General features: G+C 51.8%; 1 protein-coding gene across 1 annotated transcript in view; it reads right to left on the bottom strand.

The window, feature by feature from the left end:
• Fam163b (family with sequence similarity 163 member B) overlaps positions 1–19,907 on the bottom strand; it is a 31,634-nt gene extending 11,727 nt beyond the window's left edge. Inside the window, exon 1 of the mRNA XM_021195062.2 lies at positions 19,593–19,907. The gene's annotated coding sequence lies outside the window, so the exon portion shown is untranslated. The remainder of the gene's footprint in view (positions 1–19,592) is intronic.
• Between the last annotated feature and the right edge of the window lie 4,854 nt (positions 19,908–24,761).

Below are 24,761 nucleotides of genomic sequence, written 5' to 3' on the forward strand. Positions count from 1 at the left end.
GGGGCGGGGGAGGGAAAGAAAACAGTGTCCGGAGCCAAAGTAGCAGAGAAAGGGATTCTGGTTCATCTGTCCTTGCCTAGGGGAGATCTTCCCAATAGGTTCTGAGAAAGGCTAACCTGAGTACCTAAGAGAAACAGGAATGCTGTGGGGCTCGGGGAGAAGGAGCTGGGGAGCTTTCTGGAGCAGGCTGCTAAGCTGGTCCTTGAGGGAAAGAGGCTGAAGGACCCAGGACAACCTGGCAGAGACCACCCTACAGCCCGTCTGCAACCCTAAGGCAATTCTGCAGTCTTCTCATGCCAGCCAAGGCAACTTGGCAAGGCTCTTGCAGAACTGTTAATTACCCCCCAGGGACCATAAATGGGTTTACAGCCTTATAAACAGGAGCTCTCCGTCCCCATCTCTATGTCTCCAAGTGCAAAGTGGAAGATGCAGCCATTCTGTGGACCCTCCACACATTTTTGGAATCTGAATGTGTACTGGGGATGGGGGATGGGGCAGTGTTCTGGTGAGTGACAGTGTGTTTCCCATAACCCATGTCTAGGCAGCCAGCCTGGAGAATGGCCATGTTACAAGCTCCCGTTGTCTCCTGTGTAGAGGCCCAAGCGTCGGGGGGGCGGGGACAAGGCAGGAAACACCTGGCAGCAGAACCAGACGCCTCCACCTGCCTCCTCCAGTGAGCTCCCCGCCTCTGGCAGGAACCCCCCACGTAGCTGCCATCTGGACTGCGCATCCTACGGTTAACCCCCTCCTTTCCCTGCTCTCCCCACTCTGTCCTCTTTGCTTTCTAGCCTTGGAAGACTTGCACCCTACTTCAACTTCAGGTCCCGATAGGGCCCCACAGGGTACAGAGCACATAGAAGATTTTGTGAAGGCCAGTGCTCTGGAGGCAGGGGAAAACCCAGCAGCCTCACTGTGCCCAGGGACTTCCAGTAGCACAGGGCACCAGAACTGAGAGCCTAGCAAACACAGCTGCCCAGGCTATGGTGGTGTAGCATGAGATCCTGAAACTTGCTAGCTTAATGAGGGTCTCTTCCAACCCTGTGAGGTACTGCTACTGCTTCCTCCAGATGGAGAAACTGAGGCCGGGATAGAGAGGGTTGGCTCTGTCTGGGAATCCAGGCTGGCTGCCTCACAGCCTCTTTTCCTTGCCAGAGTCTGGGCAAGAGCTTATGGGGACTCAGAACCCTTTCCCTCCCCCAAACACATCTGTCTGGCTACAAGTATTTCTGCTACCTGGAAGCCCAAGGGCCCTGCGGTCCTGAGTGAGCGGAGAGCGGCCTACGGGGTTCCTGTCTAGACCTCCTCTGCATTTGTTCCCAATTTCACGCTCTGCGGGCTCCCAGATTCCTGCGTTCGTTCAATAATAAATAGATGGGAAAGTGTTCGGCAGCTCTGTGTGGCTTGGTTGGTCTTAGAGACACTAACCAGAGCCCACCACAAGGGAAGGCTGACAGGGGGCAGCTGGCTGGAGGGCAGCTGCCATCAGGGTTGGGATGTGTGCCCCTCCCCTCTCAGCACCACCAGGGCCCTGAGGACCCAGGAAGGTTCCCAGGGGTTCATAATCTGTAAAGGACCCCATAAAATTCCCAGAATGGGGAGACTAATGCACCTAGACCTGGGATTGGTTAGGAAGATGTTGGCACAAGATACACAGATGCCCTGAGCTTGCCTGCTTGGTGGCTTGCACTCCTGAAGTGTCCCCCAGAAGGAACACAGGGACCCACCCATACATCCCACCAGCCTTCTCCAGGGTGTCATAGGTGGCACATCTTCTCAGAGCCCAGCCGAAAACTCAGTCAAGCCAGGTCACTGAGCCATGTCTTGTGGGCGAGCCCATCTCATTCCAGGGCTGCCCCTAGGTGGGTAACTTTCCCTGGTGGCTGAGGGAACCAGTCAGCAGATGCACCCCAGGCCTTCTGAAATCTCCTTGCAGAGATAACCTGACCCATATTCTATAGGGGGCCTGGAAAGTGAAACCACCTACTGAGCAGAAAGAGATGCTGGTACCCAGTGGACTGAGCAGAGAGAGATGCCAGTACCCAGTGGACTGAGCAGAGAGATGCCGGTACCCAGTGGACTGAGCAGAGAGAGATGCTGGTACCCAGTGGACTGAGCAGAAAGAGATGCTGGTACCCAGTGGACTGAGCAGAGAGAGATGCNATGCTGGTACCCAGTGGACTGAGCAGAAAGAGATGCTGGTACCCAGTGGACTGAGCAGAGAGAGATGCCGGTACCCAGTGGACTGAGCAGAGAGATGCTGGTACCCAGTGGACTGAGCAGAGAGATGCCGGTACCCAGTGGACTGAGCAGAGAGATGCTGGTACCCAGTGGACTGAGCAGAGAGATGCTGGTACCCAGTGGACTGAGCAGAGAGATGCCAGTACCCAGTGGACTGAGCAGAGAGATGCTGGTACCCAGGGGACTGAGCAGAGAGATGCTGGTACCCAGTGGACTGTGCAGAGAGAGATGCCAGTACCCAGTGGACTGTGACTGTGTGGCTGGAGGAGCCCTCCTGCAGTTCAAAGCCTGGTGGAGTCCACTCCGGAAGGCTGCATGCTGATCACTCTGACTGACCCAAAGCCAAAGTGTCTCACCTACAGAGAATTCCCAAGGGAAAAAAGTCCTGTCCCCATCCACATGAGTGTGGCTCAGAGCTGGGCAGCAGAGCTATTGGGTGGGCGTGAAGACAGGAGCAGAGAAGAGACCAGACTTCTCCAGCGTGAGAGCGCACCCTAGAGAAGAAGCCCAGGCTAATCAGGAAGCAGCAAATGGGAGTGGGAGTGGGTTTTTCCACTTCCCGAGATCCCTCCCCAGCTGGGGTTGTCTCAAACCTCTGTCAAGAGTCTCCTTTCTGCCTGAGCCCCAGAGAACCAACTTCCCACGCCAGAGCCATAGTAAAGGACCCAGGCTTGGGGATGGGGATGCAGAGATTGGAGGGGTGGGGGTTAGGCAGGGTACAGAGGCGATGAAGCTGCTGGCTGAGGGCTGAAGCTGGCTCCTTGGGTGCGTGAGTGATTGCTCGTCTCATGAATGTGGCTGGAGCCTGTTGGGCCCTTTTTGGTGGGTTTACTCCAGGAGCCAGCAGGTTTTATTTTATTATTATTATCTTTAATCATCAGCCTCTGCCTGATCAAGGACTCAGTTTCCTAGACTGGGGCCTGTATGCCCTCTCTTGGGTCTCCCTGAGGTACAGAGAGTTGGAGAGAACACATGGAGGGTGGGGAACAGCGAGAGGGAAAGTGGGGGCTGGGAAGATGGCTCAGTAGGAAAAGCGCTTGCTGTAGAGGCATGAGGAGTGGAGTCTGGTCTCCAGTGCTCACGTAGAAGCCTGTGTGGTGGCTCGGTCTAGAACCCCAGTACTAGGGAGGTAACTAGCTAGATAGTCTAGTAAAATCAGCAAACTGAGGAGTCAATGAGAGATGATGTCTCAAGAAATAATAGAAAATTATTAAAATTAACGGAAAACAGTAGAGGAACACATAGTATTAATTACACACAGACACACAGAGACAGACAGACACATAGACACAGAGAGACAAAGACACACACACACAGAGACAAAGACAAATACACAGAAATACATACAAGGCACACACAGAAACACAAGACATATACACACATACTCACACACAGAGAGAAACACACAGATACACAGAGATAGACAGACACACACATACACAGACACACAGAGACAGACACACAGCCACATGTAACACACAGAGAGAAACACAGAGACAGACACACAGCCACATATGTGAGTACATAAAAACAAAGAAAGGTAACAGACAGGACCCACCTTGAACCTATCCTTATCTGATCCCCTATTGCACACAATCAGGGAAAAAAGCCAGAATTCCCCTCCTGGGACTGAGGAATCTGACAGAAAAGTGAACAACATTGTCAGTCAGGCCTGGAGCTGTGGCCTCAGGCTGAGGAGGCCTGTGTGGGCTGTGTCCACAGTGAGGTTCAGGGCCTGTGCTAAGTGGCATAGGAAGGTATAGCTTACTCCCTCCTGTGTAGACAGGGCGTGGCTCTGCCCCACTAAAGAAGGAGCTTGGCTTCAGTGAGGGGTGAGCTTCTTCTGCGCTCAGTGGGCTAGGAGGAAATGCAGATGGCAGCAAGGTCAGGGACTCGGCCTTAGTCAATGTTCTACTGCTGTGAAGAGACACCGTGACCAAGGCAACTCTTGTAAAGGACATATCATTGGGGCTGGCTTACGGATCAGAGGTTTAGTCCATTATCATCATGGTGAGAAGCATGGTGGCATGCAGGCAGATGTGGTGCTAGAGAAATAGCTGAGAGATCTACATCTGGATCTGTAGGCAGCAGGAAGAGACAGCCACTGGGCCTGGCTTGAGCTTCTGAAACCTCAAAGCCCACCCCCAGTGACACACTTCGTCCAACAATGCCACACCGCCTGATAATGCCAGTCCCTATGAGCCTACGGGGCCATTTTCATTCAAACTACCATAGACAGGCTTCTGGGAGCTGAACTCATCTGCTGCTCCGAGGTCTACCCTTCCCACCCCCTCTGAAACAGTCACACGCCTGTCAAGGATTATGTACACACTTGGCTTCCATCCCTGTATCTGGCCCTTCAACAGCCAACCTACTCTAACCAAGTTGAGATAGCTACTCTCCAACAGGAGGATGACCAGAAACATCCAAGGCATGAGCTGGGATCACTCAAGCTGAGTCTCTAACCTTGCTATCAAATTCCCAAACCCAAATCGTCACAGGTCACCCCTCAACTCACATACCCTGGCTCTGTCCCCAGTGCCTCTTCATAGCAGTAAGCACACACCCGTAGTTAGTCTCTACACCAGGACAGCCTCCACATGCAGTCTCTAGGGCATTCGGCAGGCCTGCTATGATTCCCCACACAGGAAACAGCACAGGTCAGTATTGGAAAGAGAAGCACATACAGTCACACAACAGAAACACGGGTGAGTGAGGGTGAGCATGCTACCCAGAGCTAACGTCTTCTCTCATCCCCAGGCCCAGCTGCCTACAGGTGTGAGGACATAGGGTTCCCTTATCACCAATCCCACCCCAGTAGAGACGAACTGGCTTCCTACCTGTTGTCAGTCCTCCGGCCACAAGGGGGCAGTACTGTAACATTTGGGGGGGTGCTGTATCAGAATGCAGTTGTGTGGACTGGGTCGGTGGGGGAAAGCACCAGTGTGTGCTGAGTGTGGCAGTAGCACGTAGTGTGTGTAAGGGGTCTACTTCCTGTAGCCCCTCCCCTCCCCTGCCTGCTTCTAGTCAAGAGAGCTGCTGTCCCACTCAGTGTCTTTCTGGGGACGCCCTTCTTCCTCTTACAGGTAACAAAGTACAGCGGTCAGGTTTCAAAAACCTTTTGGCTGCTGTTGGCTTTCTGCTTGTTTGTTTGTTTGTTTGTTTGTTTAATAATAATTTGAAACGTTCTCTCCGAAGAGCTCAGCATAACTCTTGGTTCCAGTTCAGGGCCTGGAATATGGGCAGAGCGGGACAGGGTGGTGCAAGGCCTGGATAGCTGGACCCATTATCACCCCATTAATTAACCACACAACTCTCTCCTAACCCTCACAGCATGTTATGCACAGCTGGAACATCTCCACAAAGAGAGCAGCAAAGGAAGCTGCAAGCAGGGCGGGCGGGCGGGCAGAGCCAAGTCCAGGTGCCTCAAATTCAAGTCCCCATTGAGCTGAAGAGAGGCCTGGAGACCCCTGCTGATGCTGGCTGTGGAAAGGGAAGCTATCAACTTGATCGGCCAGGGAAGGTGGAATAGTTGAGTGCAAGCTGGATGGGCACCCACCCTGTTAGTCTTCCCCCGACCTAGCCTGAGATAGATAGGTGGTGATGGACCAGGTCTACAGGCCCCTCTCCGCTTGTTGACCAGCCACACCCACTCACACTGCGTTTACCAGGCCCCTGCCTACCCTGCCATCTCTGCCTACAGTCCTGGGATGCAGGAAACCCCCAAATCCCAGCTGGCAGCATGGTTCAGAACTCTGAACCCAACCAGGAATTCTAAACTGTGCTGAGGATTCCCCTGTGAGACACCCTGAGTGCAAAGTTGCTGACAGATCATGTGTGGAACAGGACTGAGAGAGCCACTGGACACAGACACACAGACACACACACACACACTCACACAGACACACACACAGAGATATACACATAGACACACAGACATAGACACACACACACATTCACACAGATACACACATACACAGACATACACAGAGACACACAGAGACATACATACATACACACACACTCACACAGACACACACACAGATATACACACAGACACACAGACATATACACAGACATAGACACACACACACACATTCACACAGATACACACATACACAGACATACACAGAGACACACACAGAGACATACATACACACACACACATACACACACACACTCACACAGACACACACAGATATACACACAGACATACACACAGACATAGACACACAGACACACACACACATTCACACAGATACACACATACACAGAGACACACACAGAGAGAGACATACATACACACACAGACACACACAGACACACACAGACACACAGACACACACACACACACACACACACACACACACACACACTCACACTCACTGAGCCTTTCAGCAAATGAATATGCCAGGATACTGAAGGGTGCTCTGGGTCTAGGCTCTGGGTCTCACTGCTCTGCATTAGCTCCAGGTTCCCCCAGCATCCATGCATAGCCCTGAAAAAGGTGTTAGGCCAAGACTAGAACATTCTGGGCTATTCTCAAAGACCTAGGCACTAGGCCTAGCACTCTCTCTCTGCTCCAACTCTCTAGGCTATCCTGCAGCACTGCACCAGCTCACTGTCTCTAGGATACCCTGCAGTGCTGCATTAGCTCACCCTCTCTCGCCTATCCTGCACCACTGCATTAGCTGCTGCTACGCCGCTGCCAAGTGGTGGCAGCTGTGAGACCACCAGTGTTTCAAGAAGCAGAAGGTTTGGCACACCTTGGTTTTTCCCCTGCCCTATGGCCTTCAATCTACCACTATGGCAGGCTTCACATTCACTTAGAACTGAGGCTCACTGAATGGCAGGCATTGTTCTGGGAGGCTCAGGTCCTGGGTAGCTGGGGTGGGGCAGGAACTGTAAAAGATACAGGGTGCATCCAGTGCTCATTTTATCCTGTTCCCTCCCAAGCTTGTACCTGCTGGAGACACTGTCAGCCAATCCCCCATCATAGTCTGTCTATATTCCCCTGGTGCTCCAAATCCTGGTGGATGGTTCTATGTTGGGGGCTTCTGAATGGGTCCCAGACACACTTTACCAGCTCTGAGAGGGCACTGGTGCCAGCAGCACAAGAGCCACACTCGAAGAGCCCTGGGCTAACCAAAGAGCACCAAGGCCAAGCCAGGCCCAATGGGGCTCTCAGAATACAAGTCTTACTCCTTGGGTCCCCACTCTGTCCCTCCAAGGCCTGGTTAGCTGCCTCTGTTTCAGGACAGGACAGTGTTGGACACCCAAGTGGCTAGCTTCCTCTGACCCGGAAGACACAGCCATGTCTTTCCTTGTAGTTTTGCTGTATCCTTAGCTGAGGCTGGAGCATGACTGGGCTGGTTTGCCCCCACCCCCACATGTCCCAGAGGTGCCTCTGGCAGTTCTCAGGGCTTCTCTAGACAAGGACCCAGTCACCCATTGAGCATAGTCACAGGTCTCTGCTTTGATACTGTGTCCAACCCTGGATCTGGGTGGGGGCACTGGAAAAGACTGGCGGGGACAGACATACATCGAGTGAGAGCTAAGCCCATTTGAGTCAGTAAGTCAAAAGGGCTTTGGGAGAGGAACGAGCTTCAGCCAGAAACGGGATTGATGGGAGTGACTGCTGGTAGGCGGGAATGAACACTATCACAGGAGGCAGCCCGGCTGGGAAGCAAACCTCTGCCTTCAGCCTTGCACAAAACCACACTCCTGTGCTGTGCACCAGGCCTGAGCACTAGCCACGCCTATCACATCAAGAGCACTTCACGTGCTCCACATAGCCCATGCTCAGGCCTCTGAGCATCAGTTTCCCCTCACAGTACTTGACATCATGTCTGCCTGGATATCAGAAAGACTTGAACAGAAACTTAGACATCCCTACTATCATAGTGTCTTGTGTCCCGATATCTTATGTCGTTTACTGTGGCAGGGTCTAACCATGCAGCCCAGGCTGGCCTCAAACTCAGGATCCTCTCGCTTCATCCTCCCAAGTGTGATGACAGGAATATGCCACCACTCCTGTTTCGGTCCTTCATTTTAAGACAGTTATGGCACTCTTCAGTGACCCCTCCCCATATGGCATGCAGACTGTGAGATGAACACTAGGTTGTATTTTGTGTCTGGTGATGAACAAGGACACAGTCCTGCCTGTTGAGGCCCAGGAAGCAGGGCTCTTGAGCAGGCTGGAAACATCCCTAGCTCAGGCCTCCCGTGCAGCCACGGTCTGGCAGGATGCCAAACTTGAAGAAGACCCGGGTGATGCAGGAGAGGGCATCCCACAAGGAACATGGCAGGCATAAAGGCCCAAGGCCGGCAGAGCGTGGTGGTTCCGGTCGTCAGGAAAGTTCATTCTGGGGATGGGGGACAAAGCTCGATTGGTAAAGAGCCTGTCGTATAAGCATGAGAACTGAATTTGATCCCAAACGCAGGAGTAAAATCTGCCCGTGACGGCTCCTGCCTTTCATTCCAGTGCTGTGCAAGTGGAGACAGAAGGATCCCTGCGGCTTGCAGGGCAATCGGCCCAGCGAGTTCCAGTTTCAATGAGACCCTGTCTCAAAAAAAAAAAAATCCTCATTACCTAGGAAGGCATCGTAAATCCTGGAACACTGGAAAGTTCTGGAGGGCTTGGGCTAAAAGCTGCTCTGGTCTTTCCTTACAGACTTCTCGTCTCTGCAGGTTGTTTTCCTGACACTCGGTGATTGTTTCCTGGGTACCACACATTGTGGAGGTTCACCTTGTTGGGAGCTTAGATACTTGGGCATTTTGATGTGTTCTTGTGCCAGCCAGATGGCTCGGTGAGTGAGTGTGCTCGCTGCCAAGTCTGATGGCCTGAGTTCAATCCCTGGGACCCACATGATGGAAACAGAGAACTAACTCTGTAAGTTGTCCCTTGGCCCTCTCAAGCAAACATAGCCCTCCCCCTTCTCTCTCTCACAACGAATAAGAAATAGATAGATAGATAGATAGATAGATAGATAGATAGATAGATAGATAGATAGATAGATAGATAAATGTTTTTAAAAATAGTTTCCAGTTTGTATGGCATTGATCCTCTAGATCTCAAAAGCTCAACAGACTGCTAACAGGAGGGGCTTAAAGACATTTCAAAGTCTAAATGTGGTAGAATTTTTCTCCAATAAATAAACATTACAAGGGACCAATCACTGGGTGAGTAGGCGGGACTTAGGGGTCAGGAAGAGCAAGAGGGAGGCAGGAGAAAGGAGCTGCCCTTTTGGACCAGTGGAAGAAGGAGACAGACAAAATGTAGGAAGCCAGAGGCTGTTGGTTTGAGTGGATCCACCAGGATCTGCCACTGGGGTATTTCTAACGTAGAATAGTTTGTAAAATTAGGAATGCTAGGTTCTGCAACCACTGATTGTGTTACCTGTTGATTCTAAACTAAGATTGTGTAGTGTTTTTTTTTTTTCCACACAGCGACCCAACTGGGTTCTGGAAAAAGGTACAATGGCAGAGCAGAGTTTGGTGTGCAAGGGTGCAACCCAGCCAGCCACGGGAATTGGGAAGCACAGGGTATGCAAGGAAAAAAGGAAAGAATGCGGTCTCGGCCTATCCACTGGGGCCGGCCAGTACATAGCCAGCGCTAGCGTGGAATGTTTTTAATATTTCACACTGCAATTAGTCTGGGTTCTCAGGTCAGAGAGTCCCAATCTGGCTTATTTCATAAGTGGGGTCCTGGGGACAGGCACTGAACCCACTGCAAACAGCACTGGGGTAACACGAACCTCAGGTCCTTTGAGGGGTCACACCTCAGGCTAATCAGACAGGGGTGCCCCGAGATTCCCATCCAGCAGAACCCCACTCTGTTGAACAGCAGAGCTGGTGCCCACCTGTGTCTCAGGCCCTTCCCTCCCTTTCTCCTAGATCCCCCTTGTCTGCTCAGGGTCATGGCCACTGTCTCCCTTTCCGCTGGACCTACACTCCCCTCCATTCTGGTCCCTTAGTGCCTCACCTGCACCAAGTGCCCACTACCTCCTTGTTTCCACCTGCCACCCCATCTCCCCAGAACCACTGCAGGCTTCACCAGTGTCTCAGCTTCCTCCTCCAGTCTCAGCTCAGACTGGACCTTTGGGGAGCTCTCTCACATCTCCTGGCCATCCTCCCAGCGCAGGGCCCTTGAACTATGTATGTGTAATGGCCCGAGCCACCATTCCAAATGTGCGTGAAGCTCTGTGTCCAGTGGTGGCGGCAGAGTAGCCCCGCCTCTGCCTAGGTGTTGGCTTTCCCCCCTTGCTTTTTACACACCCAGGCTCTGCTGGGAAGGACACGCCTCCCCCTGCCTCCTCTCCACATCACCTCCCTCCTATCTCCTTCTTGCCATGTGACCCATGACTTTGTCTCCGCTCTCAAGCGGACACATCTGCAGTACTGGAGAGGTTCTGAGCCAGCATGGGCCAGGGGATGATCCTCCCTCCTTCACCTCGGCTCTCTCTCCCCAGTATCTGTTCAGAGCCATTGTGCCTCCACCCCCACCCCACAGCCGTTGGTTCTACCAGCTGTGACTACTACAGTCATTCCCTCTGCTCAGGTTGGAGGGAAGGCGGGGGAAAGTCATTCCCTGTTCCTTCCCCATCTCCTCTCCAGATCTGCAGAACTGGGACAGACCAGACAGCAGGTGCCGGCCATGAGCCTTGATCTCTGTCAGACCTACTCACACTGTCACATCAGGAGAGCCTGAACTACCTGAAAGCACAGACCCAGCAGCTCCCTTTCTGCCCTGCAGTGGACCTTGTACTACCATGGGCACAGCAGGGTCTTGCTTTGGTGACCTTGGCCTTGGTCATATGACTTAACCAATGAAACAGGGGCACATGGGATCATGCTCCAGTTCTAGACAAAGTCTTAACGAAGTGTGAATGGTTCACTCCCGGGATCCAGACAGTGTGCTCTGGAAGCACGTGCTCACAGACTGGAAGAGACCTGAGGACCTAGAGTGGACACCCATCATGAGTGGGACAGCCCCAGCTACTCATAGGCCTGTGAGCAAAATTCGATTTGCTTACTGTTCTGTTGCTAAATGTCAGGATAGCTTGTCACACAGTTGCTATGCCAATAAGTGACTGACATATACCTGAGCTATCATCAGCCTTGCTACTCAGGTCGAGACATAACAAGTGTTAAGTGACTAAGAGAATGCCCAGTGGCACTTTGTTACTAAAAGGTAGAGCCTGATGAAGCTTCCCTAACAGTTGGCAGGCAGAGAACATGAGGGTGCCATGCTGTTAAAACAGCCAAGTGAAAGCAGCCCCCCCCAGGAGGCATAGAATCTTCCAGAAGCCAGCATCATGTGCCTGCATAATGGGAGCTAGACAGTGTCTTCAAAGGGAGGCTGCTCCTTCCTGTCCTGTGTCTGCAGAGGGCACAGGGTGAGACTGGGTGTAAGTCTGTGAGCACATGTGTATATGTGTGCTGTCTTCTTGTACTGCTGGATAGAACTCAGGGCCTCCTGCGTGTTAAACAGGCAATCTACTAGTGAGCTATATCACCTCAGTGTGCACAATTGTTGTATGTATGTGTATGCCTGTGTATCTGTTATGTGAGTGCATGTGTGTCTTCACGTGGATGTCTCAGTGTGTGTCTTCTGTGTGCACATGTATATGTCGTACGTGCATATGTATATGTTTGCATCTGTATCTGTGTTTGTCCTCATGTGAATGTCTTTGTGTATCTGTGTGTGCATGACATGTGTGTTTCATGGATGTACTTGTGAATGTCTCTCTGTGCATCCATGTGTATCTCTGTGTGTCTCTGCTGTGTGCATGTCTTCCACGTGTGCATGTTTAACTGTGTCCCCATATGAATGTCTCTGTGTATCTGTGTGTGCATGTGTGCTTCTGCTTGTGTCCCCCTGTGCATGTCTCTCTGGGTACCACCTGTGGGTTTTCTTCTTTTGTTTCTTTGTGTGTCTACTGTATGAGTGTCTGTGTGTACTTGTGTATTTGTGTGCATGTGTGTATTTGCCCCTGTCATACATGTCTGTGTGTGCATGTTTGTCTCTGCAGAACTCCACATATGCATTCTTCTGCAAGTGTCTGCTGTATGCATGCATGTCTGCATGTGTACTTGTGTGTGTGTGTGTGTGTGTGTGTGTCTGTGTGTACCCAATGTGTCTGTGTGTTTGTGCTGTATTGCTGACACTCAGGGAGGAGGTAGGAACCCAGTGGGGCCCAGGGTCCCTGTCATCCCACAGATATTAGCCAGCCTGCTCAGCAGTGATGGAAGTTGCCTCTAGCAGCAAGCTGAGTCTCTGCCTTTCTTCCCTAGCAACACTCCACATGAGCCCCAAGAAGACCCCAACCGCATGTACACCTTGTACTGGTCGGAAGCCTTTCTCCCTGATCCATGCCAAGAGACTCCAGAATCCACCATGCTCCTGCAGGGGCCAAGGATCACCCCTGGTGACAGAAGAGGAAACCACAGCTGTCTTTATATGCCAGGGAACCGTTAGTAACCAGGCAATCTTCACCAACAGGCCCTAAATAACTTCTCAGGGTATGGCTGACTGCAGACCCCTTCTCTCTCCATGCCTCCTTCTCTCTTCTTTTCCTCTGCCTGTCGCTATCTCCTAATCAATGAAAAGGGAGCTCCCAAGGAGAAAGCAAAACACAGACCCGTGGGAATATGAGCAATCACGACAGCGATTTCCCAAGACTGTGCCACGAAACAATCTTCTGCAATGGAGTTCTGCTTTGTAATTAGGGGGTGTCTCATGTGGGAAGCCTCGGGAAGGTAAAAATCACAGACGGTTGTATTCTTTAACTCTGTAAGTGGGTTTATGCGGCGCTTCCCACGTAATGAATGTTTTAACCAAACAAACGCCAGACACAGGTAAACACCAACAGCCCCAATGTCGACCACGTGGTAAAGACAAGCCAGCGCATTCCAGAAAAAGAGGCGGACCACCTCCCCGCCACAGCCCCACCCCATCTTCTTTCCAAGGAGATGTGATCAAGGCCTCTCACACATAGAGGGCGTGGTGACAGTTTGGGGGTAAGCCAGCCTGAACTGTGGGGCTCTGGAATGGGCTCAGAAAAAAGTAACCCTGACTGAGTGTCTGCCTATAAACTGGAAAACGAAACATCTTTATTTTGCCTTAGGAAAGTTCCCGAATGTTTCCAGTGAGATTGTGTATGCCAACCCTGAGTGGAGCAATTTGGAAAACACAGTATAAATATTACATTTCAAACATTGCAAGGTGAGCCCCAGGCACGTGTTACGAGGAGATGGTGCTCTTGGTGTCTTCCTCACTGCCCCGCCCCCACCCCCAAAAGCTCTGTAGCCTTTCCCTCCACGGCCACAGAACAGACAACCAGTAAGGGGGCTACTGCCAGGCATGGTGGATGGTCCAGCAGCAAGTGACATAACTGGGCAGGGGTATGGGGACTCACATATGGGCCAGTGCCAGGAGGGAGAGGTTGGCTAAGCCTGGCTCAGAACCAAAGCACAGGAGAGACCCCAACCGCACCCACAGAGACATAGTTAGAAGCCAATGGGGCACCCGGGACTAGCCCCATCTGGTGCTTTCTTTCCCTCAGAAAAACATCAGGGGCATTTCAAGAGCCCTCTGACTGCCAGCTAGCATTTGTAGATGGCCTCCCTTGCCTCCATGGATGGCGGCAGTGTCTGACCTCCAAGCAACACCTGCTCCCTTGACTATATACCTACCCAGTGGGCTCAGCCCTGACTGCATCCAGTACGCTTACCCTACTGCTCCAGCCTGAGGTGATTTCCACAGAAGCTGAGGACCTGCCTCCATGCCTCATCCTGTCAACCACACAGAACCTTCCCACACTACAGTTTAATCCTGCTCACATGCTTCCTCCTACTCTCTCCTCCCCCGGACAGCCTCTAGGGCCTTCCACTCAAGGCTCACACCTCAGGCAAGTCTGTAACAGCCAGAACCAGTGGATGGCAGGCCTGTCATCAACCCAACTTAGGTACATCTGTGAGTCAACAGCTGCCCTGCAAAGACTAGGCAGGAAGTCAGGCTGGAGCTAGGGCTTTGTGACAGAGGATAAAGGGCCTGGGGTCGAGTCAAAGTACAAGGGCAGAACACTCAGGAACAGGAACACTGAGTCCAGTGTGGCTGCAGGGGAGCACGGAGACCACAGCAAAGAACTGGGGGGCTCTTAGTCTGTGATAAGCCAAGAAAAACTTGATTGGCTTTCCTTTGGCAGCAAACACACATTTCTTTTAATACAAATATTTGAATATATTATAAGATGAATGTATATTAGGTAAGCACACACAATGTAAAACATAAAAAGACAAAACCACAAGCATTGCTTTGTGCAAGCAGGGGTTACTCCTATCATGGTGCCTGGCATGGGCTAGGGGGCCAGGGCACGCACTTCCAGAGATGTTAGTTGCTGGGTCCCTAGGCCACAGACCAAATGCCAAAAGCAAGAAACAGCAAAAGACAGGGGACTTGTCCTCAGACCTGCATGCAGGCCCAGCTACCGGGCAGAGCATCCTGCGAATACCCAATGACCCACTTTGTCACTGGGCAGCCTGCAGGAAGCCTAAAGCTAATTGTAAGAGCTGAGCCACAGGTGGTGACGGCTTTGCCCACTGTGGGCTTCACTGTAGTAAGAAATTTGGAATTTTGGTTTCTTTAAAAGTCACAGAAATCTTATAAGAATATGTTTTCATTTTATTCCCAGCTGTGGAGATGCAGTTGCATCACAGCAGCTTAATGTAACGTGTCCTTCTGCTCTAGCAGAGGCATGGCTTGTCAGCAGCAGATAGTTTCTGTGATTGTGTAGGCTTAGGAGTTCTGGAAACTTTTCAGAAGGTATATAAATGCTAGGGCCCCCAAAAGTTGAGGTTGGTGGTTGGTGGTCATTCAGAGATGTCAGATGTGATTTGTTAGCAGTCATGCTCAAAGAGGAAACAAGAGAAAGAAATTAGATTGAAGGATCTCCCTGTCTCTCTCTTCTCTATCCTTCTTTCTCTCCTATGCAGTGATAGAGGGTGAAGCTGGAAGGGATGGGGCTAAAGAGTGGGAAAAGAACCCCCAAAAGAGCAAAGCCCAGCTACAAACAAGGAAGAGACAAGGGAGAAATTAGATCCAGAGATCTGTCTCTCTGTCTCTGTGCGTATCTGTCTGTCTCTGTCTCCTCCTCTATCCTTTCTCCCCTATCTAGTGATAGGGTGTGAAACGGGTTGGGGGAGGGAATAAAGGGAAGGAAAAAAGAAGAACCTACAAAGTAGCTAAGACCAGCCACACTTCGCCTGTTTGACAAGGGCATCCTTGTCTGCTCTGAGGCCATCTTCCGAGTCGGTCAGGAAGTGAGCTCCATGGGACGTTCCCAGCGGTGTAAAGACTCTGCTAGGAAGCTGGACCAACACACAGCATGAATAAAGAACCCAGGGAACAAGGGGTTAAGTAACCTCACCAGGGACACATACTTTAAACATAAACACAGTCCCTAAGGTTGTGCCACCCTGACACCCTCAGCAGCCATGGAGATGGTGAATGTGGCTGTGACCCTAGGAGTCTGGCTTGTTCCCCAACCACTGCTCAGGTCTCCATCTGATCCTCTTATGACTCCCAGATAGCAGCGCAGCCCTCATCCCAACCAACTCACTACAGAAGTGCTTTCAGGTGCATGTGTGAGTGTGTGCATGTGCGTGTGCTTGTGCGTGTGTGCGTGTGTGCGTGTGAGTGCGTGTGTGTGCGTGTACATATGTGAGTGCGTGCATGTGCGTGTGTGTGCATGTGCGTGTATATGTGAGTGAGTGTGTGCGTGTGCATGTGTGTGTGGTGTGTGTGTGCGTATGTGTGCGTGTGTGCGTATGTGAGTGTGTGCGTGTGTGTGCATGCATGCATGTGTGCACGCATGTGCATGTGTGCGTGTGCGTGTGTGTGTGTGTATGTGTGTGGTGTGTGTGTGCGTGCATGCATGCGTGCGTGTGTGTGTGTGTGTGTGTGTGCGCGCGCGCGCGCGAGTGCGCACACACCAGAGGACGTCTGGTGTCATTCCTCTGGCTCTATCTACCTTGTATTTGAGATATGGTCTCTTACTGGCATGGACCTTTTCCAACAGGCTTGGGTGGCTGGCCAGCAAGCCCCAGGCTCTCTGCCTGTCTCTACCTCTCCAGTCCTGGAATTACAGGCATTCCCACCATGTCTGGCTGTTCTGGCTCCCCCTCATGGGTTCTAGAGATCAAACTCATGTCCTCCTGCTCCCAAGGCAAGCCCTTTACCAACCAAGCCATCTCTTCAGTCCTACTACTGGGGTAGTTAGACACAAGCACAGGTGACTGGCTTGATCTGGTTAGAGCCACTCCCACAGATGCCCCTTTGGGTGGGCTGGGAGGACCCAGAGGAAAGCAGCTGCATCCACTGGGGTGGGATGTACAGTCAGGTGCTGAAGGCCCTACTCCTCACCCACTCACACCGTTCACCCCAGATCCTGATGAAGGTCAATGGGACTGATGCTTACTTAGTCCTGGTTCACATCCACAACTACTCCAACCCGCCACAGCACCCCGAATGAGAGGCATCTGCTCACTGCCTTCCGTCCTGTTCCAAACGGATACGGTAAGCTCTTCTGAGTCCCCTTGCCTTTCCTCTCCAGTCAGGCTCTGTGTCAAAGCCCACGGTGTTAACGCCAGGTCTGACCATTGTCCACCAAGGTTTAGACTTCTGCATAAAGCCCACTTACAGAGCATAGCTTCCATGCTGGATCTGACCCCAGACCATCTCCAGCCACCTCCCCCACAAGACCCCTGGAAGTTAGGGACAAAGTCCCTTTGTCATATCTTAGGAGTGTAAATCAGGAGCTCACATGCCAGGCTCTGCACCCCAGCTTTCCATTAGTTAGGGGTTCTGGCCACATCATCCCTGTGACTTGGGTTAGCAGGGCCTTTTAGGGCAACCCCCAGCAAAGGCAACAAGGCAGAGGACTGGGCCAGGGGTGGCTTCAACAACATAAGCCTCTTCCAGGAGCCCCATTCCTGGGGGGAATGGAGAGATTTGGGAGGAGAGGAGCTTGCAGGTACTGCGGCTCCAGCCTAGATGAATCCAGGCGGACAGAGACTGCAGGGACCTCACAGCAAGGGTAGTTAGTACAAGGTAGACAGGAGGCCCCTTCCTGCCCCACTACATCCTCACGATGCTCCAGGCCATGCCTGCACAGGTGCCACCAAACACCCACGGGAAGGCAGAAGCGCCTGTTTTTGTAGATGAGGTTGCTGAGGGAATCTGCCTAAAAACCTGGGTCCTGAATCCACATTCCCACTACAGAAATCACAACTTTCCTGCCACCCAGGTCAGGGCGTGAAGAGGAAGAGGGGGTACTGGCGGGGTGGGAGCAGAGGGTGTAGTGGCGGGGTGGGAGCAGAGTGGACAGTCTGGGCAGCCACTCTGCCTTCCACCCAATCCATGAGAGTTTAGATCCAATACAATTGACTGTGAGGTGACAGATTTCTGCTTTCAGCTCTATCATTCTTCCTCATTGGATTGCTGGGTCTGCAGGCACGGGTCTCTAAGCAGTAAAGCCTCATTCAGAACCAGCACCAAACTTAGACACTTAGATCCAGCCCAAAGGAAAAAACCTGGGTGACAATGAGGATGGGATGGCGGGAATAGAGGGGTCGCTGAGAGGAACCCCAGGGCATGTGAGACCATCTCTGAGATTTAGAAAGGAATAGGGACCGACCCAAGGTCACCCAGGAAGAAGGGCAGAGCTGGGCAAAGTCTTGACTCCTCAGTCTGTGCCCACCATCTCTGTAAGTTTTTTTTTTTCAGTGCTACCTGTGCTGGCACAGCAGAGGCCTGAGGCTGTGGGGATATCTCCCACATACAGGAGAGGCGGTACAGCACATCCTAGGCTCCCACATCTCGTGGCACTGGCTTGCCCCAGAGAGCCAGTGATATTCTACAGCTCCCCACCCCCAACAGGTATTCCAGGCACCCATTTTGTAAGTTGTACCTTCTCCCAGACCCTAGACCTTTCAGGAGGCATCTCCAGGCTTGGTAAGTGGGTCAGTACCAACCAGTCCAACAGGAGCTCAGGTGACAGGGACAAAGACAAGCACAAGACCACTCTATCCATCTTTTCTATGGCATAAGGCAAATGTACTACACATGACCACCAAAGAAAGGGATGGAGAGAGAGAGAGGGGGGAGAGAGAGAGAGAGAGAGAGAGAGAGAGAGAGAGAGAGAGAGAGAAGATGGAAGAGAAGATGGAAGAGAAGATGGAAGTGAGCCCCTGGCCTCAGGAGTGAAAAGAACTTCTCAAAGCCACACAAGGTTGTGTGCACTCAGCAAGCCTATAGCCCATGCGCCATGGACCATTTCAACCACCTCCTACTGCCAGAGGTATCAATTCTTGAGTCTTCAGGAGCCTTGGCATGGAATCTTCACTCTCAATTCTATCTCAAGAAGAGGAAGGTGGGAAGATGGGCCTATGCGCTTTTCTGTGACCATAAACCTCTGGGAGGTGGAAGCTGTCCCTGAACCCTACCAAGAATTTGGCCAGCACAGGGGAGCAGCCTGGCACTATCTGAAACCCCTTAATTCTAGCTTCCTCAGAAGGGTCAAGGGACCCCGCAGAAAGGTCTGGGGACTTGTCACCTGGGTTTCTTGCCCTGGAGTCACATCAGCAGAGCTATGTGCACCCGTGTGACACTGAATGTGAACCTGCTTTTGGGATTTTGGTGTTTGGCTGGAAAAACACAGCTGCCTGCCTGGCATGCCCCTCCTGCCCGCACTATTTGAGATGAGGTTTCCAACAATGTGGGAAAGCAGCGACAGAGGTTCCACAACCTGTTAACCGTGACCTTGGACAAGAAACCAACTTTTCTAAGCCTTCATTTCCTCGTCTGTCAAATGGAACCCTCAAGCCTTTCACACATAGGCTGGACAGAATGGATGCCAGCAGTAGCCCAGGGCAAGCATTCAGCAGCAACCTGGTGGGAGGCAAACCTCACCTCCTGAAACCAAATATCTCAGCTCCAGACAAGAAAGGATGAAAGGAGCCAGGTTTCCAGTCTCTTCCGACAAACTTTCTCTCCCCATACCCCTCCCCTCAGGCAAGTCACCCTTGGAGGGAAGTAGAACCTCTCTTCTGTCCGTGGGTTCCTCGGCCTCTCGCCTAGAACACCACTGCCCATCTCAGGCTCTTGGAGGGAGGGTAGCAATTGGATGGGTGATGCTGTACAGGCACCTGTGTAGATAGGTCAGGGCACCTGATGCAAGGTGGCCAGGGCAGGCTGTAGTACGTACTGTAGACGAGGTGGGCGCAGAGCCCGGGCTTCCCAGCCTGCGTTGCTTGCTCTCACACCGTGACCTGCGCACCCGCTTGGCCCTTACCTTGAACCATGGGAACCACGCTGCCCCGGCTGGCGGAGGACTTGGACACACGTGACGGGGCGGGCGTCCCTCTGTCCCGGACACAGCGAGTAGCGGCAAATGCAGCCCAGGCCAAGGCCGGTGGCGCCTGCTGGGGCCGGGCTGGCAAAGTGAGCGCCAAGAGACTCCTGGAGGCCCCAGAGGAAGCAAGTGCGTGGCCAGGAGAGACTCTCTGCCAGCTGTGCGCTGCGGCCACGGTTCTGGACTCCCAGCTGCTTCTCTGCGAGCGGCACGCGCGACTCCAGCCTAGTCCCGGGCGCGGGGCGCGCGCTGGAGGGGAGGGCGCGCGCGCACTAGCCTGCTGAGGAGTGCGCGCTGCAGCCCTGCGCGCGCCATCGGCGGCGGCTGCGGGGAGCCGGCGAGGAACTGTCCCTGGTGCTGACGCTGGTCCGCGTCCGCCCCCTCCCCCCTTCACCCCCCCTCCCCCCTGCGGCTGAGCTCACATGCAAGGTCTAGGGACCCACACTGTTGTGTGCGCCCTGCGGGGTTCTCACTGATCTCCACCAGCCTGTTTCTTTCTCTTTGAGCTTTGGTCTCTGTGGCGATGGGATTTACCTGACTGTGGAAAGCACAACCTTGGAGCAGGTCCCTGGTCCTTCTTGTTTCTGGGGTAACTGACAGCAGGGCCTTTAAGGCTGATCTGAAGATGAAAGGCAAAGATGTCCACAGGCATAGCACACCCTAAGTACCTGATAAATGTTTGCCTTTGCTCCTTTTATTCTCTGAATCAGTCGGGTGTAGTGTACAGTCTGCACTGGGCTGGTTGGTGACTGAGGCCTGTGGCTGACTCAGGTTTCTAGCCATTGGGAAGGAAGAGAATCTCTGCTATTTTACCCCAAGTCCAGCATTAGGGCAGTGGTTGGAAGTTAAAACAAGAAAGATTTGAGCTGGAAATGAAGAAGAACTTTCTGGCCTTTCCCTTTGAGAAATATGTCCCCAAGATAAGCCCCATCCTGGAAGATACTCCGGAGAGGGCTGTGGCTGCAGACCTCAACCTAAGGGGAGTAGGTATTGAATGAGGCTTTGAGATAGAACATACCACACTCTGAGAAAACTTCCTGGATCACTAAGAGTATTGTATGGATGCTTGATTGTGCCAGGAATGACTCGATGCTCTGTAAGAAGCTCTGTCCTTGTGGGGAGGACATATGTCAGCCCATATTGAGGGGCTAGGGAGCTGGTGGAGTTTCCTTCCCCTTCGCCCACTGGCTGGGCATAGAAGGACCAGCAAGTCATTCCAAGATATGCCACAGAGCCAAGGAAGCAGGTGCTTTAGTCAGTCACCTGCACAAGCGCACACACGCACGTGCATGCACACACACACACACACACACACACACACATGCACTCACTCTGCCCACTTCCCTGCTGGTCCTTCCTTCTTAAGGGTCCTCACTGAACTCCGCAGCAATGATCATATTCCTGGTGCTCCTTATAACAAACTGGGAACATCCTTTATCCCACTTAACTACCAGGAAGAGATGACCCCGCCTTTAAGTTCCTCTACTCCTTTTGAGATGGGTAATTAATTGTCACCTGCCTCATTTCTCCAGGGACTGGTGGCTGTGTTTGATTCATTAATTAACTGTACTCAGAGCCTGCTTGAAGCAGGCTCTTATCTCACAGTAAACATCAATTGTTATGTGTGTAACACATTCCAGACACAGTGCTAAACACTTGCACGCATTGTCTCATTTAGCCAGCTCAGCAAGGGCCAGGGAGAGTCAGCCAGAACACCCGTCTTGCAGGTGAGAACAAACGACAGAGTCCTTGGCAGCAGAACAGAGCTGGGACTTGATGACTCCCAAGATTTCCCACACTCGCCAACGTCCCACTAGGGCTCCATACAGATGATTCTCTATAAGGGGAGGTCAGAGAGCCCTGGAGAGTGCCAAGAGGAAGCCACAGGCCGGCCGGCCAATCAACGCCTGCAGCCATCAGTCCTGCCTGTCCACTCAGTCTCAATCGGGGCTACTTACTTGCCTTTTGGTGATCGTCTCAGATCTTTAGATGCTGTCAAATGCGTGCCAGAAATTTTCAAAAGAGGCCTCACCATCAAACCCTGCCGTTTTTCAGCAGCTCATCCACACTTCCACATCGTCACATATCCATGTCTGCTCCAAGACAAATGGTCTGGTAGCCATGGTCTGAGCAGCCAGGCACCCAAGAAGCGGTTTGGCCTTTTACCCTGGGCTCCGAGTTATTACTCCTTCCTGTGTGGACCAGAGAGATGTCTCCCCAGTCCTTGTGGTGGTGTGACTTTATTTAGTGGTATTTGTCTCATTTAAACTGTGACTGGTTTCAATGCCTCACAGCAGTACACACCTTGTGGGTATGCACACATGTGTACCAGTGTGCTTTCATACAGAGGTCAGAGGTCAACAACATTGGCTGTCTTCTTCTGTCACTCTCCTGAAATTTTCTGTTTTGGCTAAACTGGCTAGCTACTGAGTACCCAAGCTCCTCCCCTTTCTGCTTTCCCCTAAAGCTGGAGTTACAGACACACCTGGCCACACCCAGCCCTTAGTGGGTGCTGGGAATCAAGACTCAGGTCCTTGTGCTTCCACAAGTGCATTTATCTGCTGAGCCATCCCTCCAGCCTTCCTTACCTTAGCTTCAAAACATTTACAGAAGGTCAATGTGACTTTCCCCAAACCACACAGCCAATAGAGAAATAAACGCACAGAGCAGATTTCATTTGGATAACAGTACAGTGGTCCCTACTCAGCTTGCTTTTGTGTATGAATGCATGCCTTGATTTTATTTTTTTAACTCATTTGTAAAAACAGAAAAGGGAGCTGACTTCATAGAAACAGCATACCATCAGGTTTCTTGAAACAAGCCCTAGTACAAACAGAAGAAGTCTAACCTCTAGAATTCAGTTCTCCAGGCTGGGTGGCAGCAGGCTATGAGGCAGGACTGGCCATTCCTCTTCAGTAGGTTTTCCAGTTGCCATGCAACTTCAGTCCTGTCCCCATCTTTTACAACATACAGTTTAGCGGATGTAACTCAGCCAACAGATGGTGGAGGTGTTGAAAACTGTCCAACACACAGCAACGTGTGGGGCAGTTTGCAAGGCTTGCTTTTCAGTCTGGGCAAATGTGGCTTTCGTAAGAGCAGTCTCTTATGCTATGAAAGTGGGATCTTTGATTATGAGTAACTTCAGGGATGAAGGTTGATAGCCTTCATCAGAAGCAGAGACACCAACTTCTCTCCGGTGTTCTGCAAATATCCAAGCTCAGGGCATTCTTTCTGGTGGGGTGTGGGAGAGAAAAGTGACCATGGGGTGACTATGTGCACCCAGATCTACCTACACATCACAGTGGGTTAATGTCTTCAATTAACCCAATGGCAGGACCTAGAATCACTGAAGAGACAAACTTGTAAGTGTGTCTGGGAAAGAGTTTGCGGATTAGGTTAACTGAGATTGGAAAACGCACACTGAGTGTGAGAATAGCATCCTGTGGGTCAGAATCCTGGGCTGAATAAGAGGAAGAGATGAGCTGGGTACCAGTGTTCATCCCTCTCTACTTCCTGACCACAGATACAATGTGTCTCCACCATACCCTCTCCACCAGGATGGGATGGACCCTCAATCTGTAAGCCCACATAAACACTTCCATCTGTAAACTGCCTTTGTCAGGTGCCTGGTCACTGGACAGTGGGTCCTCTGGCTTGAAGGGCACCCACTCAGCTTCTGCTCATGACTGGGAGTGTCATTCTGCAGACCAGAAGAACAAAGCTCTCCTAAAGGAAAGAGGCTTCTACAGAGCCAAGGCCAGGAACAATGTCCAAGTCTCTTTCAGGGAATCCTCAGGAAGGAGCCAATTTAAGACTCCAGACATACTGAAGTGAAGGCTGGTGGGGTCCCTTTCTGCCCAGAACACCTAGGAGGTTTGGGAAGGGATGGTGTTGGCTGGTTGGCAGGTATAAACTTTTCTATTGCTGAACATCTTTTATTGGTGCTCTCAGGCTGTGGACAGTGAGGGGTTCAGAAGTTTGATTGAACATGTCAGGTGGCAGAATCACAAATCTACCCAACTCCAAGTGATCTGCTTGGATCAAGTCCATCCGGAGAACGAAAGAATGAAAAATAACCAGAGATTTGAACAGTAGTTATTTTTTGTGATGTTGCTACCCTCGTGTCTCAGATCGGGGCCTGATAGCTTGCGCAATTTTGAAGGATGACCAAGAAAATGAAAGTGTACAAGAGAGCAAAAGAGGCAAGTGTGCAAGAGAATGGGGACTGTGGGCAGGTGGGGTGCACGCAGGCATGTGAAGCCCGGGGAGGTGGGGCGCATCTGTTGCTGTAGCTCCCAGTAGAAGCCTCATCTCGGGAAGCGCCAGCGGTGGCTTTTAATTGCTGCCACATCCTAAAACATTGTGACAGTGAGCTCAATGTACTCCTTCGTGAGAGAGCATGAGGGATGATTGCTGAGGAGGTGACACACGGCAATCAGCCCAGGTCTCTCGGGGTTCCTCATGTGAGTCACAGGCTGGAAAATCTTGATGTGGATATGTCAGGGGAAGCCAACAGCAGATTTCACAGACCTTCACTGGCTTCAGGATGCTTCACTCCAGAGAAACCTTAACCAGGAGGGTCCTGATCAGTCCTTCCCCCAGGCAATGGTTCCAACAATCCAGATGGAGCACTTGTTCATTCATTCATTCATTCATTCATTCATTCACTCACTCACTCACTCACCACACACTCTGGATGCAGAGACCAGAGTAAGAACCCCTGCATTCTGGAAGTGAGTAAAGCTCAGAGAGATGAGGTCCTGACTGACAGGGGTAAGGTCCTGACTGACAGGGTGAGGTCCTGACAGAGTGAGGTCCTTTAAGTAGGAAGTGTTTAATGATGCCTGGGCATCATTCCTGTGCTATTCTAGCTCTGAACTATGTAGACAGTGGTGAGAGGGGAGTCAGTCTCTTCTTTGACAACCTCACAGCAAGGAACCTGTCACAACAGCAAGGTCCACTGGTCTCTGAAGTCCTTGCTGGCACTATCCTAAGCCCAGAGGGGTACCTTCAGACTATAATGCAGAAGAAGAAGAAGAAGAAGAAGAAGAAGAAGAAGAAGAAGAAGAAGAAGAAGAAGAAGAAGAAGAAGAAGAAGAAGAAGAAGAA

This window comes from Mus pahari, chromosome 3 (assembly GCF_900095145.1).
Source record: "Mus pahari chromosome 3, PAHARI_EIJ_v1.1, whole genome shotgun sequence".
In the NCBI taxonomy this organism is placed as follows: Eukaryota; Metazoa; Chordata; class Mammalia; order Rodentia; family Muridae; genus Mus; species Mus pahari.